Source organism: Taeniopygia guttata, chromosome 33 (genome assembly GCF_048771995.1).
Source record: "Taeniopygia guttata chromosome 33, bTaeGut7.mat, whole genome shotgun sequence".
In the NCBI taxonomy this organism is placed as follows: Eukaryota; Metazoa; Chordata; class Aves; order Passeriformes; family Estrildidae; genus Taeniopygia; species Taeniopygia guttata.
The window spans coordinates 2,629,059-2,648,401 of record NC_133058.1 but is presented as its reverse complement, the minus strand read 5'-3'; the positions used below and the strand labels follow the sequence as shown (position 1 = coordinate 2,648,401).

Sequence of the window (19,343 nt, the reverse complement as noted above, 5' to 3'; positions counted from 1 at the left end):
CCACTTGGGTGATGTGCTTTATACTATAGACATCCCCAGGACTATAGACACAAAGCAATTATAAGATTAGAAGATTGTTTGTTTTAGTCACTTAGAAAACCTGATTTGAATTCTTAAAGATTGTTTTATTAGTTTATTATTAAAGAATTGTTTTATTATTATTTAATCAACTCATTGTTTATTGATTAGAAAATTGTTCCAATTAATATTGATTCAATTTATACTAATTATTGTTATTGTTTTACTATTTTCCCGGTTCTCTTTTCCCCTCCTTTTTTTTTTTTTTTCCCTTCTCTGGGATATGCTGCCAACACTAGATGAGTCCTGAAGACTTCACAATGACACTACAGAACCCTGCTGAAGATCTCTTGAGGGCAATCGTCAGTCACGGGGTGGTGTAAGAGGCCGTCTGAAGACCCTCACTCATTTGCCTGCCAATTGCCATGAGAAGGAACTCCCTTCCCCCACTGCAGTTCCGGCTTGGAGAAGGCAACAGTGCAGGTGCAGCCGCTGCACCGTTACGTTCTGTTCCCAACGAGGCCTGGCAAGAACTTGGCAAAAAGTTGGCAAGGACTTGGCAAAGACCCAGCGTGGACCCAGCACAGAGCGGCGTTCTGCAATTCCTGCTTCACTCTCCACCTTTAAGCTGAATGAACTGTTGGGGTGACTCTGGTGGTCTCTCACTGAAAACCCCTCATCTGCCTCCTTACCACCATGACAGACGGAGATCAAGAACCCTCTCCCCAAGGACTGAGACTGAGACCCCTACCACAGAGAGTGGTGGTGGGGGGAAATGACATGACCTGTTCTTCTCCAGTAACTTCAATGGACTTATTCATTATTGTGTTTGTTCAGCCTGGATGATTTTCTGTAGATACACCTGTTCCCCCCACAGCAATTTCAATAGACTCTCATTGTTCTGCATGTTCCCCCCTTTCCTTCTGTAAACTATAACTGGACCCCTGGGTTGGGCAGGATTTTGGAGACTCTCCCCAACACAACAAGACGGATCCCCATGGTCCGGACCACTGAGGACCTCGCCTGTGTTGGTAGCTATTCCCATCCCCCCTTCTCTCTCTCTCTCTCTCTCTCCTTTTTATTTCTTTTCTGACCCCACTATCGCATTTATTGTTTTTGGCCCTTAATGAAGGTGCATCTGTTGTGATTAAACTGATAGTCCCCTGCTGTTTGTCTTTTGCACTTTGGGATCAGCTAACGAACCATCACGACACCCCGCTATAAGCGGATCGTGACACTTGGCCAGGGGTGCAGAACAGAGCAGCCCTGAGGATGCCCTTCCCTGTGCTGACTGACTGAGCCCTCTGGATCTTGTGGGCATCTCATCCCTCAGCCTGTGCTCTGAGCTTTGGTTGCCTGCTTTAAACATCCTCCCTGCACACACAGGACTCTGGCAGTGTTGTGCCTCTTTCTGTAACTGCTAACATTGTTCTTGCAGCACGAGGCTGTGCTCCCAGGGCCTGCCACCATTGAAGTGATGCTTGTGGAAGATGTGAAAGTGAGCCCCACTGGGCTCTCCATCTACAACCACCCTGACATCCAGGTGAGGAGTTACTCTGCTGCTTTCCAGCTGCAGGGAGGAAAACATCACACATTAAAGGGGGTGTGTGAGGAGACAGCTTTACTGGAAAGATATAATCTTAATTCAGGATGCTTTTCTGGTTTTGCAGGCAGAACTTCTCCTCCAACAAGGTTCTGGATATTTTTTCATTAATACCAGTGTGCCAAATATTGTAAGAGTGACACATGAAGAGACTCAAGGCATTGCTTTGGTGAGTGCAGTATTTTGTGGTTTTACACCTTTTTGCCAACCAGGTTATTGTTCTGCAGCTTCAGCACTCCTGGGCATTTTGCAGCAGGTGTGAATAGGGAGGCAGTAGCTGCATTTTGGATGTGTTTGCCTGTCACGGTTGTGCTTCAGGCAGGGGATCTTTGCACTGGCACTTTCTGCTCTAGTCTCAGGTACAGGAAATTGTTTCTTTACAGCTTTGATGCAGTTGTGTTCCCTGTATAAGGTAAAAGGCAGTTCCAAGTACTTCACCCATTACAACTTTGTAGTAAAATGTTCCTGATTTCACAAACACACCAAAAAGAGTAACATGACAGAATTATTCAGAAGCTACCCATAAGATTAATTGGTTTCCAAAGTAATACTGGAGTATTTGCTGTGGGCCAGTAGTTCTGAAGGTTTCAAATTCTTCTATCCTACAGTGTTGTTTCAGGGTATTTTAAAATCACAGTATTGCATCCTGGTTTTGTGAATGAATATTTATTAAAGAGTTTATTCTGATCTCCATATGAAGTTTCTAATACACTTTTCCACTAGAAGATGCCAATAAAGTGCAAGTGTGCTTGACTTCATCAGGCCTGGGATATGAAATGCATTCTGCAGTGAAAACCAATAAAACGCTGTGTTTGTATTGCTGCTTTCATTAGGAAAGAACTTGAAACAAAACAAGTTGCTCTAAAGAGTGGTTTTTATAAATGTATCAATTACAGGTTTGTCTTTTAAAAAGTAATGCTGATAAAGATGTGAAATAATGATAACTAAGGTGGAAATTAGAATATCAAAAGAATTGATGGAACATCTTAATTGTCTCTAACTATTTTAAGTGTGAGGTGGGAATATTTTTTCCAACTAGGCACAGAGGTGAGAAAAAAAGTAAAAGAGATGAGGAGGTTTTTGTACATAGTACACTGTTCAAACTCTTAATAGTTTTTTAGTTCGGTCTCCCTGATGGGTTTAACTGATGTCCATGAGATAGGTTCAGTGCTCTTGTCTGGAATTCAGGAGTGGAGCAGTGACAGCAAGACAGGCTTTGTGAAGTGTGGGAAGAGATTTAACTGCCTGTCAGATTAAAGGAGAGAGAAGTCCACATTAAACACATTTTTTAAAAAACGCAACCCCACACACATTTGGCAGGTTTGTTAGCCCTGTGTGCAGTGCTTGGGTTCCATCCCAGTACAAGCCCTGGGTTTTTCCATGGAAGCAGCAGAATGGCCTGGGAAATCAGCAGGCTCTGTAAGGCTGCTGCCATGGCAAGTACCAGTGCAGCCAAGTTGACAGAGGATGAGTTGGCAGTAAACTCTTGTGAGAAACTAAATTCAAGTTATGTGGAGCAGTGATTCTCAGACTCTTCAGTGGGACTGCCAAGGAGGAATTCTGTAGCTCTCCCTCTGGTTTTGACACAGCAGCTTCTCTGGGCATGGGTGGGTGGTAGCAGGGGAAGAGTGAAGAGTGGCCACCAGTGCAATATCCCTGGATACTGGGAGCCACTGGGCACATAATGGGAGAGGAGAACAGCAGAGTTTGCTGAGACAGGAAGAGTTTTAAGAGTTGCAGTAGCCCTGTTTGCCCTTTTCCCTGTTTGCTTTCTCTGGTCTCCCAGCCCAGCTGAGCTCCATTCCAGCTCCCTCCCTGTGCCACTTCCCCTGCCCTGCTGCCCAGCCCCTGTGTTAGCCACCCTCTCTGGGAACTGCTGCTGTTCTGGAAGCTGACCTTTATTAAAACTTCACATCCCTTTCTATTTTGAGGCAGAAACAGGAGTAGTGCCCTCACAGAACAAAATGTCAGCTTTCCCCACTGCTCTGCTGCTGGCTCCTGTGGTGCTGCTGGGCAGAGCTGAGAGTTCACTGAGCTCCTGTGCACTGGGGGCCTGTCCATCTCCCCTTGTTCAGAGTTCAGAGCACACAGCAGGACACCCGACTTCACTGCTCCCTGGCCAAAGGGAGGAGAACAGCTGGGATTGTCCTGAGGTCTGTGACAAGGTCAGGGAGTTGCAGGAGAACTGCAGAGCTGATGTGAGGAGCAAGGTGTGGCTGCATGGCCTTGGCAGAGGGGACTTTGGAATGGGTGCTTAGTTCTGAGGGCTTGTGTTTGGGACCAGAGGTCTCTCTCTTCATTGTTTTATTCTCTTTATCTGTTAAGTGTAACATTCTCGTTCTTTAAAAAAAATGTAATAATAGTTTTATTAAAGAAACACCTGATCTGTCAATTGTCCTCTTACTTGCCAGGATCTACCACCAGGTTTTGGCTGCTCAGATGAAAAGCAGTGACAGTAGAGTACAAACCTTACAGGAAGCAATACCAGTGCTTTACAGGCATAATTTTTGTTCTCACTTTTTTTTTTTTTTCCTTATCACTTTGGTTTTCACTCTAAGAAAATTTTGTTGCTCTAAATGATTTGTGTGTTTTTTCTCCTGTTGGGGGGAGGGTAACAGGATGCCAGACTGTTCCAGATGAAGAGCTGTTAATTCACTTGGTGCCTGGGGGCTGTTTGCACTAGCTCAGTAGCTTAATACTTTTTACATACATTTTAGAGCTTGATTTTTATTTTGGTGGAAGAATTCTCCTTGTGTAAGCTTGGAGATTTCTGCATCCAACTGCTTCTGCCCTGAAAGTGATACAAATTTTATCCTGTGAACAAGAGACAAAAGAAGTGCTATAAGGCAGTTTTCTTTTGGCATTGCAGGTGCAGCCTCTGCTCCCAGGATCAGTGACTGTAATGATTCAAGACCTGTGTCTGGCTTTCCCTGCCCCAGCTGAAGCTGAAATTCATGTGTCTGATATCCAGGAATTCACGTGTGAGTTGTTGGCAAGGTCAGTGCCTTGGAAGCAGCATTAGGAGCTGATCCAGCCTGCCCTGGCTCCTGTGCTGCTGGTCCTGAGCACAGAGATCACACATGGACAAGATGCTACAACAGAGAAACAACTGCAACCTCCCTGTGTCTCTGTTTCTCCCTCCAAAATTTATCCCTTCAGGTTATAAGGGTCTCAGGGTATCAGGTATCTGTTTGTGTTCTGTGTGGCAGAAATCTCAGCTTTTGCATTTACATAGTAATATTAATCCCTAATTTATATGGACATGCTCATTTACATTTCCTCCTGTTTAAAGTGCATGTGAGCAATTCTTTTAGGAGTAGGTTTTGCCCCAGGGTCATTTTCCATATGTCAGGCTTTAAAACTGAACAGAAGAAAGTCCAGCTCATTGCTCTTGCCAGCTTGGGTGCACCTTAAACAAAAGAAGTGTTGATATTTCTGGATGTTTTAATTATGCCCTTGCCAGCTGAAGGACCTGAGTTCATTCATTTCATCTGACACTAACTCCAGCTGGCAGGGATTAGTCTTTAAAATCAGTGCTAGTCTAACCTTGGGGCTCTAACTCCACTAGCCTACTACAAGTATAATACAAAATCAAGTGAAAATTTTTATGCGAATAAATAAGAGTGGTGTGAATGCAGAATGACTGGATATATCTGTTTCAGGTGGAGATTGGAAAAACAGTTAAAGCTTATGTCAGAGTTCTGGATGACTCAAAGAAACCTTTTCTGGCAAAATACTTCCCTGTCATGGATCTCAGTCTCAAAGCAGCATCTCAGTTTGTCTCACTTGTGTAAGTTAATGGACTTTTGAAATTAATCTGTGAATAAGAATTGGCAAAAAATGAATAAAGATATGAGGTTAAAGGCATGGTAATACACAACGGCTGAGAGTCTATTTATTTTCTTTTTGTGAATCGTTAATTACCTGTTAAAAGGTAAAATATTATTTGTGAGGGAAGTTTCCTGAGCTAACAGGCTGAATGTTGCTGGCTGATGAAGGAGACTGCATTCCTCCAGTGTGATGACTGATGAAGCTTTGTGCATCTTGGAAGCAGTGACTTGGCAGAGATTGTCAGGTGAAGAGTGCTGTGTGAAGGCACATCTGATGTTATCAAACTCACTGTGTCTGTTGCTTGTTTCATTTTCACTTCAAGTATTTAATGTTTCAATAAAGCACAGTTTGCAAAGAGCAATCATGTGTAAAATTGTGATAATTTCCTCAACTTTGCTTCAGACAGTCACTTAGCCTTATGGTAAAACTGCTGGTCACTAAATGAGTCCTTTGATTTGCTATTTGTAATTTACACAGTAATTTACTATCTCTTTAATGGATTTCTTTGCAGCCCCCTGAGGGAGGCTCCGGATGAGCACACTGCTGCTTTCCTGTGCGTGGGATGAGCATTGGGCAGACGAGTCTGATGGCAACTGTGGCTGACAGAAGAGGACAGAGACTCAACTCTGCTCCACAGCAGATTGAAGTAAATAATTTCAGATAAGATACATGCATAAAGAAAGTCTGTGCTACAGTGGAACAGGAATACATACATTATGGTTACAGTATAGTAATCAATTTGCCATAAAATTCATTCTGTCTGGAAGCTGACCTAATGCCAGTCAGATTTCAGTGTTGTTTAACGCACATGAGGTAAATTTCTGCATGCTCAGTTTACTGTGATTAAGCAACTAAAGAATCAGTTGTACACTTGTATAGTTTTGTGGTGTCATTTATCTGACTGAAGGATCCTGAACACAGGTATTCATATTTCTGTTTTTAGGTCTTTACCCCATTTAGACTACTGCCAAGGAAAGTGACCCTAATTATTTGGGCCATGATTCAGGTGAGGCATCATCTTACATATTTTCTTTACTTTGTAATTTCTGTTGTAAAATGAATCTTCATAACTGGATTTTCAGCAGGAAATACTCAACTTGACATTTATCTGCATTCACACTGAATGGACTGACAGGCTTGTTGGAGAGGGGCTTTGGGCAAGGGCCTGGAGTGACAGGACACCAGGAGTGGTTTCAACCCAACGCAGGGCAGGGCCACATGGGCTATTGGGCAGGAATTGTTCCTTGTGAGCGGGGGGAGGCCCTGGCACAGGGTGCCCAGAGCAGCTGTGGCTGCCTCTGGATCCCTGGAAGTGTCCAAGGCCAGGTTGGACAGGGCTGGGAGCAGCCTGGGATTAGTGGAGGGTGTCCCTGCCCATGGAACAAGATGAGTTTTGAGGTCCTTCCCAACCCAGCCCATTATGTTTCTGTGATGGATACTCCAGTGAGCAAGAACAATGTCATTCTTGAGCCAGCTTCTGTTTTGCTCTATCGCTGGATCAAAGGATTTGTATTTGCTTTTGTCAATTGGGTGTCAGCTTTTCTGGTGATAAATACCAGCACAGCATGAGTAAATCTGTCAGCTCCATGAAATTAGGCATGGTGGGCTTGTTGTTCACACTGAAACACAGAGCAGAGCTCTACACCAGGGTGCTGAGGAGAAGGGGAGGTAAAGTTTGCTGAAACTTTCTGGAGTGGAGGTGGCATCAACCTGTGACACTCTGTGAGGCACCGGGTCCACTTCTGTGCTCAGCTCATGCATTTCCCAGGCTGACATCCTGCTAGGACCTGGGGGAATAGTCCTGGAGCTGTCCTGGGAAGGTGCAGGCAGCACTGAAGTCACTGTGGTGCTGAGCAGGGAGGGTGTGCCCTGTAGAGGTGACCAGAACTATCTGAAGGGTTCATTAGCTGTTCTGTGTGCTGTTCTGACAGATCAGGGCTGAAGGAGGCCCCCAGCCTCTCTCCAACATCATTTTCTCCATTGACAACGAGCACATTGCAGCAGTGATCAGCTCTGGGCTGGTCAGAGGAGTGGCCATTGGCAGCGGGGTGGTGACAGGATTGCTGCAGGCTGTTGATGCAGAGACAGAGAAGCTTGTGGCAGTGTCCCAGGTAATGTTTGTGGTGCTGTTAAGGGCTGACAGGAGCTCTCTGAGTTGTGGCTTTGGCTCTGAAAGGGGGCACAGAGTCTTTCTGCATGAGCAGTGTTACCTCGTGCACTTCTCTGGTTTCCTGAAGATGAAAACTCAGAGTTCCTTCTCCCTGGCACGTGAACTTACACAGGTATTAGCACAGGTAGTACTTTGGACAGGCAGGTAAATCTTGCTGTGCCTTAAATCAGTCTCACAGATAACCAGGGAGGCTTTATGACCAGTCTGGAGTTGTCAGAATTGGTTAGTGCATCTAGAAAAGCCCATCTAAAGAAGCCTTTCTAGCACAGCAGAAGGTTGTCTTGATCTGCATTCCCTCTTAGGTCAGGATGATCCGAAGGCAGCTGTTGCTGAAAAAATTGTCTCCTAAGCTGCAGCAGTATAGAACACTGTCATCCCTTGCTGTGGTCTGACCCCATCTGTGAGGTGCAAGCAGTGAATCCCTGACATTCCCTCAGAATCTGTGTCCTTAGATTTTCCTGCAGCTGTGTGTGAGGGAGGTGGGCAGGCCTGCAAGGGAGCACAAGTCCCTGGGACTTCCATGAGACTCAGAGGAACAGAACCTGGGCCAGATCTTATGATTTTTTCCTTTGAGCTCAGGGCAGCACAGCTGCTGTGAACCACAAAGCTCTGCTGCTTGACAGGTGCCAGAACAGTCCCAAGAAGACACAAACTAAATATAAAAAAAAACCCAAAAAACCCAAGAAATGTCTGCTTTTTAATGTATGGACAGCAGTCTGCCCTAATCGTGTGACAGGAGGCAAATTGAACTTGAAAGGTCAATCTGCTGCCTGGTGAGGTCCAGGTCTGACCTTTCCTCCCCAGTACACAGCAGGAATAAAATCTATCAGGAATGCCTGGGTATATGAAGAGGAGATATCAGAGTCAAACATCATGTTTTTATTCTCAGTTGTCCCATTTGGTGCTCTACAATCCTCATTTCATTCCAGCTCTTCTCTGTGTCTTCCTTTACTCCTGGGTTTCTTCATCCCTCTTCTTCTGGGGCCCCTTGTGATCTTGTCTGCTGCTGTCTCTGACCTCTCAGCTCCATCATTCATGTCATCAGTACTTTTGAGTAGATTTTTTTTCAATCTAGGGGGCATTTTTAAATGCTTATAAATCAAAATTTAATCCTTTTTAGTTTTTTACAGTCCTACTGAATTTGTCCATCTGTATTTCTTCTGACATCTCACAGAAATCACAGAGCAACAGTGATTAGATAATGATAAAATAGTGGCTGTAGAGCCTGAAAGTGAAGTCTGGTTTCTGTTTGACAAGTGCTTTCAGTGTCTTATCTTCCTCTTCCCCAGGACAAGGTGGAAGTTGAGGTGGTACAGCTGACAGCTGTGAGAATTCGGGCACCCATCACACGAATGAAGGCTGGTACTCAGGTGAGCTGGTTAGGGATTGGCTTTTGTCACCTTCACGTGTTGGAACTGCAGCTTGTGCTCGTTGCTGTCACACCTCCTGGTGACAGCACTGCAGTTCTGGGAGGAACCATTTTCTTCATGAGAGACCCCATCTCTTAATCAGAGGGAATTTAAATTCTCTTTGCCGTGGGCAGGTGTTTGGTTTGCATGCTGGCATTACCTAAGCAGGCTGGTTTCTCTCTTTCCAGATGCCAGTTTATGTCATGGGCATCACCAGCACTCAGACTCCTTTCTCCTTCGGCAGTGCTGTGCCGGGGTTAACGTTCCACTGGTCTGTCAGCAGGAGGGACACCCTGGATGTCAGGACAAGGCACAGTGAGGTAAAGTGTGTGTGTGTGTGTGTGTGTGTGTGTGTGTAGTGCGTGTGTGTGCAGCTTGGGAAAAGGAAACGGCCACTTCAGGGCAATGCAGGGAATGTTGCTGCCTCCACTGCCTCAAAAGCCAGGATCAGTGGTCAGCACCTCGGTGCCAATGTCTGCGCTTTCCATGAGTCAAACTTGAATCCCTTTCTCCTGTCCAAGGCTGCTTTTCAGCTTCCTGCAAACTACAACTTTGCAGTGGATGTTTATGGCACAGTAAAGGGAAGAACAGGCCTCAAAGTTGTCGTGAAGGTCCTTGATGCTGCAGCCAACCAGTTCTACAACATGGGAAGGGAACTGTCTGACGAAATCCAGATTCAGGTAGGATGATTTCCTACACAGTTGTTCATGTTGAAGTATCTCCTTCAGAACTGGGCTGAAGTCTGTATTTGAGATCAGGAATTTGAAATGCAGAGTAGCTCCAGCTTTGGTTTACCTTTGAGCCCTTACTCTTGTTTGTATAATATTCCTCATTTGGGCTCATGCAGTTCAGGGGCTCATGGGGTTAGGGGGAGTGTCTAAAGTAACTCGGGTGAATATGGCGTTCCCAACGTCTCTCCTTGAGAAATCCTCTGTTTTCATGCTGAAGAAAATTCTTGAACTTACTACAAACCAGTTTACCCATAACCCTGGAAATAAATACTCTCAGAATAACTTGTAGAAGTACTGGCTGTCCCATTCTTAAATACTCATAATACTCATGTTCAGTTGTCTTGTTTTACCATATATATTATACAAGAGAAGAAAGAAAGTTACAGCTCTGTTTAGTTTTGTTTGTTGATTTATTTTGAAGATTAAATAAATAAAGTAAATTACTGTCTGCACACAACAGTGGGCCAAAATGCCTCTTACTTTCCAGGTGTTTGAAAAACTTCATCTAGTCACCCCAGAGGCAGAAGCAGAGCAGATCCTCATGTCACCAAATTCCTTTATTGAACTTCAGACCAACAGGTCAGTGCTCAGTTTCCATAGTGTGGCTTGTGTCAGCCCTGTATCCACACTGTAGGACTGTTGTGTTTAAGGGAGCTGTTTCAGTCTCTCAGTAGCACTGTTCATCCATTTAATACACAGCTTACCTGCTGGTTCATGGTATCTTACTGTTCTCTCAGGCTTTGTCAAATCTTGTATTAGATTGTAGCTGTAAAATTCATTCAATATTGGGAACTTTCAGATCCTTTTTTTAAAAGCAGCTGAGCCAGTTAAAGCAGTATCCTGCTGCCTGCTTCCTGTAGAGGTTTTGATGGGTAATTGAGGCTTTGTGGAATATAATTATGTGTATTTCGCACACAGAGGTTATGGCTGTATTTTCAGATTAAAATGTCATTTCCAAATGAGAAATTCTTTTTACATAATCTCTTTTCAAAGACTGACATTTTAGACTCATAGCAGGCTTGAAATGTAGTTTTCCCAGCATAATAATGGTCAGATAGAGACAGTAGGACACACACTGAGGGCAAAGCTTTAGAGGCATTTGCATTTTAGGGGGACGGAACCCTAAGTTTAATGGAATCACAGACTGGTTTGTATTGGAAGAGACCCTAAATATGGTTTTACACATTTAAAGGGTTCCTTACTTTCTGTTTTGCTTCAGGGACCGAGTTGCCTCCCTAAGTTACCGTGTCCTGGATGGGCCAGACAAAGTCCCTGTAGTGAAAGTTGATGAGAGAGGATTCCTCGTCTCTGGGTCTGTGGTCAGATCCTCAACCATTGAAGTGATTTCACAGGAGTTGTTTGGCATCAACCAGACCATCATAGCTGCTGTTAAGGTACTGTCAGCTCCCTTCCTTTGCACTTTCCTCAAGTACATCTTCACTGCTCCAACAGGGATTGTTGGCTGCACTTCTTGAACTTCACTTCTGAAAAATGAGCAGTGTGGGAATTAACAGTTCTGAGCTTTGAACCGTGGGACACCAAGGAATGTAAGCCCATCATCTCTGTTCAAAAAATCCTTGAGCCAAGAACTTCCTGCATCTGGCAGCATGAGCCTTGAGATAGCCACTGCTCCCCTTCCTCTTATCCCTTTTTACTGTCAGCATCTTCCCTCTGTCCCAGCTAAAGGAGAAAAATGTACAATTGAGTGCTTTAAGTTATTTCTAAGTGTTTGCTGTTCCTGTAATCACTGTAAAGTGTCTTGGTGGATTTTTTTATTTGAATTTTGGAATTTCCCAAATTTACCTCCAGCTCTGTTACTGATGACCTTGTTTCTTCCCTTTGGCAAGTGAAAAATGTCTGATGAGTTTGGGGTGGCTCAAACACCATTTAGTCAGCACGCAGTGGGACTGAAGTCAGATCCCCTGTGTGAGTTTGTCCTGTACCCAAGATGGTGTAGTAGGACCCATCTCAGTTCAGCACCTTGTACAGCTCATTTATTCTCCTGTACTTACTACAACTGTAGTGCCTTTATGGAAATGATATTTTGAACCTCATGAGGTAACACAATTCATTTTATGGCGGAAGAGCTGAGAGAGCTTGAGAGGTTTTGCTGAAGGTCGTGTCAGAAAACTTGTGACAGAGCTGGAGATGAGCTTGAATCTGTTGTGTCATTCTGAGGCAAAGCTCTCTCCTTCACTTTGTCCTTCTTTCATAAGGTCTGGTGTTGTCTGTTTACAAGTGTACACAATTAAGAACCAAACTGCTGCAGCAGCATCACCTAAGACTTAGACCTTGAACTTGGTCAAAGAAGGGCTCTTACATAAGCCAGGGACAGTGGGTGAAGAAGGAGTGACAGTGGGCTTAGTGTGGGACCAAGCTCAGCACTTGCCTGGGCCTGCTGGACTCAGCATTTTATTTTATTTATTTATTGAATTAAAAAAAAACCCATCAAAATCTGAGATACTTTAACAGTAAAAGGCTGTTTTCATCAATATTAAATTTAGCAGTCGTCCCTTGTGGGACAGTTGCTGAAATTTTAAAGTAAAGCAAGCTTGATAATCTTTCAGGGAAATGGGGTTTTTGTTGGCTTGTAACCACGGCTTGTTGGGCAGAGATCTGTGTGCGTGGAGATTTTAACTGATGAAACCAGCCCATGGCCTTTTTCTTTTTTTTTTTTTTTTTTTGGATTCACCAAAGATGTATTTTGCTTGAGGCCAAATTTGTCCTTTCCTTTTTATGTTCTGACATGTACATTTTCAGATTGCAAAATTTTACGTTTTAGCTGAGCCTCTTAGGTCAGGAAAATAAAGGATTTTTCTACAAGATAAGCTTGAGGCCTTCTTTTAAAATAGTTTTTTCAATATAATTGAGGAGTTTTGCTTCCTCTGTCCATTATTTCTTTTCCAACAGCTGTAATAAAAAGAGAGATATAGTTATTTTTGTTGGGTAATTTTGCTCGTTAGCCTAGGTAAGTTAATCAAGAATAGTAATATGCAATTTAAACACCAAAAGAACAGGTTGTCAAGTCTTTGTCTTCAGAAAACCTTTCTTGCCTGGAGTGTTACTGCCGAAATGGGGGGCTGTGCACATAGGGTTAATGGAGCAGACTCTCCTGAGGAGTTCAGAGCAGTTCCCAACTTCTGCCTTGGCTGAGGAGAGGCACTGAGGGAACCAAGCTGAGCCTCTGAGCCCTCAGGGTTTGTCAGCTTCCAGCTCTGCCTGGAACAGCTTGGCTTTCTCACCTGCTGCAGGGGAGCTGGGCAGCAGTGACCATTCCATCCCCTTACTCACACATACATTGTGAGCTACCCTTCTAATACCTGGGCAATAATTGCACCTTTTATTTCAGGAATTATTAGGAGAGAGGTCATGGGGCCACTTCTTCACTTGCATATCCAGGGAATCTCAACAGTTTGAATTGATAGGATAGTAATGTGTTCTCTGAAGTCTGTGTGTGATGTATGTTTCTTCATGATTGTTTCTTGTTTCAGTTCCCAGTGGTACTAGAAAAAAGGGCTAAGAAATATCAGCTGTGAGGGTACAAAGCAGACAGAGCCAGGCTTTTCTCAGCCTGACAGGGCAAGGGGAACACAGAGGAAACACTGTCTGAACACGGGACAGCACTTTTTACTGGGGTGGCTGTTGAACACAGGCTTCAGGAGCTGTGGAGTCTCCATCGAGCAGATGCCCGAGCTGCCTGAACATGGTCCTGCCCAGCTGGCCCTGGGTAACCCAGCTTGAGAGGGGGCTGGACTAGGCAGTGTCACAGGCCCCTTTTAACCTGAAATGGAGATACTTACAACAGCAGCTTCATGTGTTAGTCCTGGCATATGGCAAAATGCAGGTGGCTCATAAAGGCAGCTCTGGATATTTACATAAAAATAACTTTCTTCAATTACTTTTACAGGGGCATCATAGAAAGCAATTGAACTTTCCTTCTCACTGTCGATGCTTTTCCAGGACTGCCCCATCCCCTACCTCAGGATCTCCATGAGGCCGGTTCTGCTGACCCAGAGCAAAGAGGCACTGCAGGCCCTGCCCCTGGGTGGGACACTGACGTTTACAGTCCATTTCCAGGACAACTCTGGAGATACTTTCCATTCACACAATGCTGTGCTCAACTTTGCCACCAACAGGTGGGTGTCTGTCACGGGTGGTAATTACACAGAGCAAGAAAAGGCCAGACATACATAAAACAAAAGTGGTTCCAGGGATACCAAGTGAACATACAGCTTGGGCTGGGATTAGCAAAGCAAGGGTTTTGTCTCTGCAGCCTTCAGAGGCAGTGGCGGGAAGGAGAGTTGCAGTTAGCAATCGGTATTCCCTAGCCATGGAAAGCTGCCCGGATAAGCGTGGTCCCAGTGGGACCTGCAGGAGTGGTGCTTTGCTCTGAGTGACTCTGAATCATCCCCCTGCACGCAGCAGTGGCCCAGAGAAACAATTGATCCATCAGCATCTGCCTCTCCCAGTGCTGTGTTCCACTGACTCACTGAGGGCTTACGTAAGGTGGGGAACGTTCTGGATATGGGGCTGTCTCCTCAGATGGGCTTGTGCAACCTTCCCACAGCAGAGACAAGCCTCAAAAGGCTTTGGTCTCTGCCTCACAGAGTAAATGTTGTGAAGCAGCCTCCTGTGGTCTTCAGTAGAATACCACTAGTGCTGTTACTGAAACATGGTTTGTTTTCTGCAGAGCACCTTGCTGAATTTGGTAGATACCAGAACTGGACATTACGTCTGGGAAGTTGCATTTTGGTGTTCAAATTTCTTGGCTTCCTAACACCCTTGAGAAAAGGAAAAAGAGGCAAATTATGTCATTCTAAAGCTCTACAATTCTCACAATTAAGTACTTTTCATGCATAATTGCGATCTCGGTATTTCCTCAGCATAGTGGTGAACTGAGAACTGTAATTTGCCTCAGTGACACCTGAATAATTTTTACAATTTCCTTACTTTGCTGGACTTCATCAGATGACTGTTCCTGAAAACAAGCAGTCAGCCAGCTGAAGAGTTTGACACCTCTCCTGTTGGAGAGACAATGCCATTCCCAAGCCTTCCCTCACACAGCAGCACTTGTGTTTGTGTGCAGGGATGACTTTGTGCAGATCGCCAAGGGAGCTGCCAACAACACCTTTGTGATCAGGACTGTCAGCGTGGGGCTGACCCTGCTCAGGGTGTGGGATGCAGAGCACAGGGGCACTGCAGACTACATCCCACTGCCTGTGCAACATGCCATCTTCCCAGAGCTCCCAGACGTGGTGGTGGGGGATGTCCTGTGCCCGAGGACCTTGCTGACAGCCCAGGAAGGTGAGTGGCCTCCAGCTGTGTGGGTTAGCAGCTATTCCGTGGGACACCAGTCTCAGCAAAGCTAAATGCATGATTTACCATGTTTGTTCAGAATCAAACGTCACTGTTCTTGTTAATGACTAAAATAGGTTTGATCAATTCCTCTAATTTTAATTGCACTATGCAATATGTCTCTTGTTTTGAATTCCTGAGCATCACACTTCTGATATTTCTATTCCATTAGCTGGAAAGGCTTGGTTCTGTGGGACTCCTGCAGCGTCAGGCCTGCCTTCACTCACTGTGTTTGATTGTTGGTATTAATGGGCTTGTGTCAGAGTAACTGCTGGGCAGTGGCACTCTCAGACACCAGAGTGGTTCCTGGGCAGTGGGGGATGTGTGCCCTGCCTGGCAGTGGCACTCTCAGACACCAGAGTGGTTCCTGGGCACTGAGGGATGTGTGCCCTGCCTGTCAGTGGCACTCTCAGACACCAGAGTGGTTCCTGGGCACTGGGGGATGTGTGCCCTGCCTGGCAGTGGCACTCTCAGACACCAGAGTGGTTCCTGGGCACTGGGGGATGTGTGCCCTGCCTGGCAGTGGCACTCTCAGGCACCAGAGTGGTTCCTGGGCACTGGGGGATGTGTGCCCTGCCTGGCAGTGGCACTCTCAGACACCAGAGTGGTTCCTGGGCACTGGGGGATGTGTGCCCTGCCTGGCAGTGGCACTCAGACACCAGTGCCCAGGAGATGCTGCAGTTGGCAGCAGGGTGTGAGCAGTGCCCCTGTGGTGTTTTCCAGGCCTGCCAGGCGTGTGGAGCTCCTCCTCAAGTGCTCTTCTTCCCGTGGATTCCAAGACTGGTGTGGCCCTGGCAAGGGACTCTGGGGTGGTCACTGTCTCTACTATGAGATCCCTGGGCTACTGAACTCCTACAGAGAGCTGAGGCACTGTTCTGTTACTGCTGAGATTGGTTTGGACCTAACCAAACTGTATTCTGTGGAATTTTTTTATTATAAATATTTAGAAATGTTCTTCCAGAAAGGCAGATGGTTGGGAAGTGTTTGGTATGTGGCCAAAACATCATGTTTTTTAAAACATCTTTTCTAAGGAGGAAAATGTAGCATAGCCATTTTGATTTTTTTCCTCTACTGTTCTTATATTGTATATTTTGATTCCGTTGTTGGCTAAGTTGCTTCCAGGTGCTAACCAACTTTTGAGTATGGCTGCTATTATGAATGAAACTTCACTGCAGGATTAGATGCCAACAAGAAGTTGCTCAAGTGTTGTGCCATGCATCAATGATCAGATTAAATGATTTTATTTATCTCTATGCAGTCGTACTGTTGACACAATTCACTGCATCAGCCAGCATAAGCACTAGACATTCTTTTAAAATTAAATTTAGACATAAAGCTTTATGCATAATTACTTCTGGGGGTTGGGTAGGGAGACAAAATGTTTTTGCTAGCTTAAATTGCTTGGAAAGGCATTTTCCAATATTAGAGAAATCTGGGATTTCAAAGAAAAACATGGGTTTGTGGAGTCTTTTACAACTAATCCAGTCTGGTTTTGCCTTCATTTTTATTTGTTGAAACAGTTTTTGGTAACAATGTGTTTCATCCTTTTTTCAGATCTTGATTAATGTGCCTCAGGGGACCACAGCAATGCATGTCAATGGTGTGCAGGCAAGCTTGCAGGGAGTGGCAGCTTCAAAAGTCATAGTTTCAATTGGGGAAACAAACAAAAATGTGAAAGGTATGATTAAAAAATATTTATGCTGTTGGTTTATTGTTTGTTTATTGATTCATGATGCTTTGGTTTGTGTTATGGGGTTTTTGTTAGTTGTTTAAGGGTAACAAGATCCCCAGGAACCTCAAATGCCTTTGTAGAGTCCCGGGAGCTCTAGGAGCCGTGGGATAGAATTTGGAAGGTGTTCTGGAGCACTGCTAATATTTCACAAGTAACAAAATCAGTAGATTTCAATAGAGATACCATTTTTGGTCATACAAGCGACAGTTAATGGGCAATCACCCAATTGCTTTTATGTTTAATTGCACTTGCCTTCTTGGGGTTGTTACATTTTCTTACTTAGTTGCCATGCTTAAATCTTTGACAGAACTTATCACCAGTTAGAATCAATGCAAACATTAAGCATCATAGTGTGTCCTCTATTTAATGTGCTGTATTTTGTGTGGTTATAGATCCTTTTAGCTTCTAGCTTAACAATCAGCACTTCTTCCAATAGTATTTTATTTTGCCATATGTAAGTTATTAGCCTACCAAAAAATCATCTCACCAGATACCAAAATCTAACTCAAGGCTCCCAGGATCATGTAAGTTATTCGAGAGACATGCGAGTAGAAGATTCTCTGCAGCTTATTCTTTCCTGTAAATAAATTATTCCTGTCAAGAAAACCCCACAACCTATGAAGTTTTCATTGCCGTCTCTTTGGGATTAGACCCTGAGCAAAGGCAGCTGTCTGTGATTTCCAGTGATTTTAAAATCCTCATAACCTTGTGAAACTATTTCAGAAGGTGGTAGAATAACTCAATGCTACAAGCCATGATTTTGCTTTTAATTAATTCAACTTAATCAGCTACAATTTTATTTTGTATTTAATTAGAGATGAATGTTTTTCCTTCCCCCTAGGGGAGTGTTCACCTGCTCAGATTGAAGCCATTGCTGAGTTGCAGCCCCACTCCATTATCAGTTGCCATCTCGATTTCAACAGTGATGCCCTTGACTTCCCAGCACAGGAGATTTTTGTGGCAGAACCTGGATTTGATGCAGTTTCAGGTAAGAGATGACAAGATGCCATGCTGCAGACAAACACAAGCTCTTTGGTCCAGCAGATTCCACAGAATCCCAGCATCGTGGGTTGGGTTGGAGGGACCTCAAAGCCCATCCAGTGCCACCCCTGCCATGGCAGGGACACCTTCCACTGTCCCAGGCTGCTCCAAGCCCTGTCCAGCCTGGCCTTGGGCATTGCCAGGGATCCAGGGGCAGCCACAGCTGCTCTGGGCACCTGTGCCAGGGCCTGCCCACCCTCCCAGGGAAGGATTTCTTCTTAACATCCAATATCAACCTCCTCTCTTTCCTTCTGAAGCCTCAGGGCTTTGCTGTGTAGGAGCTCAGGCCCCAGTGAGTTGCTCACATGGACATTTCTTGTTTCAGTGGGTTTTCTGCCTGTGACAAAATCTTGTGTTGGTTTTCTGAGAAAGCTAGAAGTCAGAAGTGGTAGCCCACTTCATGTTTTGCAGAGTTTTTGTAGGAAGTACAAGACCATAAGGAAAGTGAAATAACAAAATATTTCATGTGTAGAACTATGCAGGCAAATAGATTAATGGAATGCAAACCCAGTGCATGGCATAGAGTTTTGGTTTCACACAGTGTTAAAAACACAAGGACTGTTACATGAAATTGTATTGAGTCTTGTCTAACTTAATAGCTGATTTTGGAGAAATTGTGCCCTAAGTTCTAGTACTACTAAAAAAGGTAAGTTTGGATGTAGATAATAATTTGAATCTATATTAATGCCTTTAAGACTTCTTTATTATGAATTTTCTTGTGATATGGTTGTTCAGATTCTAGCACTGGACTATATTATTTAAATCTGTATTATTTAATAAAGCTTTTAAAGATTACTTCATGTTGCTGTTGAAGAATTTTTTGCAGTTTGGCTGTTTATAATTTAGCATTGGGCTGTTGTTTGAACGTGACTTCCTACAGCCCTCAGTGTTTGCAATCACAATTTTCCAATCTTAATTTACACTCTCTTGGCAATGTAATGTTTTTAAATACTTTGACAATTCTTCCAGTAGTATTTGTTGTCAGAGATATCTTCCAGTTTTCACGAAGCATCTTCAATTCCTGCTGAAATCAGTGATGACTGTAGAAGCAGCTGTTCGTTTTCTAGGTTTGTTCAAACTTCCCATTTTGTTCATTTGGGTTTTGAAAGATGTGGTCTTTTTTCCACTTGAATCACTTGAATTCAGCAAGAAACCAATGGGCTGTGACTATCTCAGTGCTCCTGTGATAAACTCTTCAGAAATGATTAAAGGAGAGATTTTGCTCTTCTGTTGTTTCTCTTTCCCATTCAGCAATCTGGCACCGAATGTTCTGAAAAACAAACTGCTCCACGTGGTGGGAGTACTTTGGCAAATGCTTGCTGCTTATTTCATTTCTTTAGGCAAGTAGTTGCAGTGTCCTGGTAAGAAAAAAAAAAAAAGGTATGAAGTAGGGAGCTGGTATGGCTCAGGAGCCAACCTCCTGCAAGCAACAGCCAGGCTTTGGCTCGAGGAG

The 19,343-nt window shown here is 44.3% G+C and overlaps 1 pseudogene; it reads left to right on the top strand.

Moving 5' to 3' along the window:
• Window positions 1-1,447: 1,447 nt before the first annotated feature.
• LOC140681272 (nuclear pore membrane glycoprotein 210-like) lies at window positions 1,448-17,936 on the top strand (annotated as a pseudogene).
• The last annotated feature ends 1,407 nt before the right edge of the window (window positions 17,937-19,343 follow it).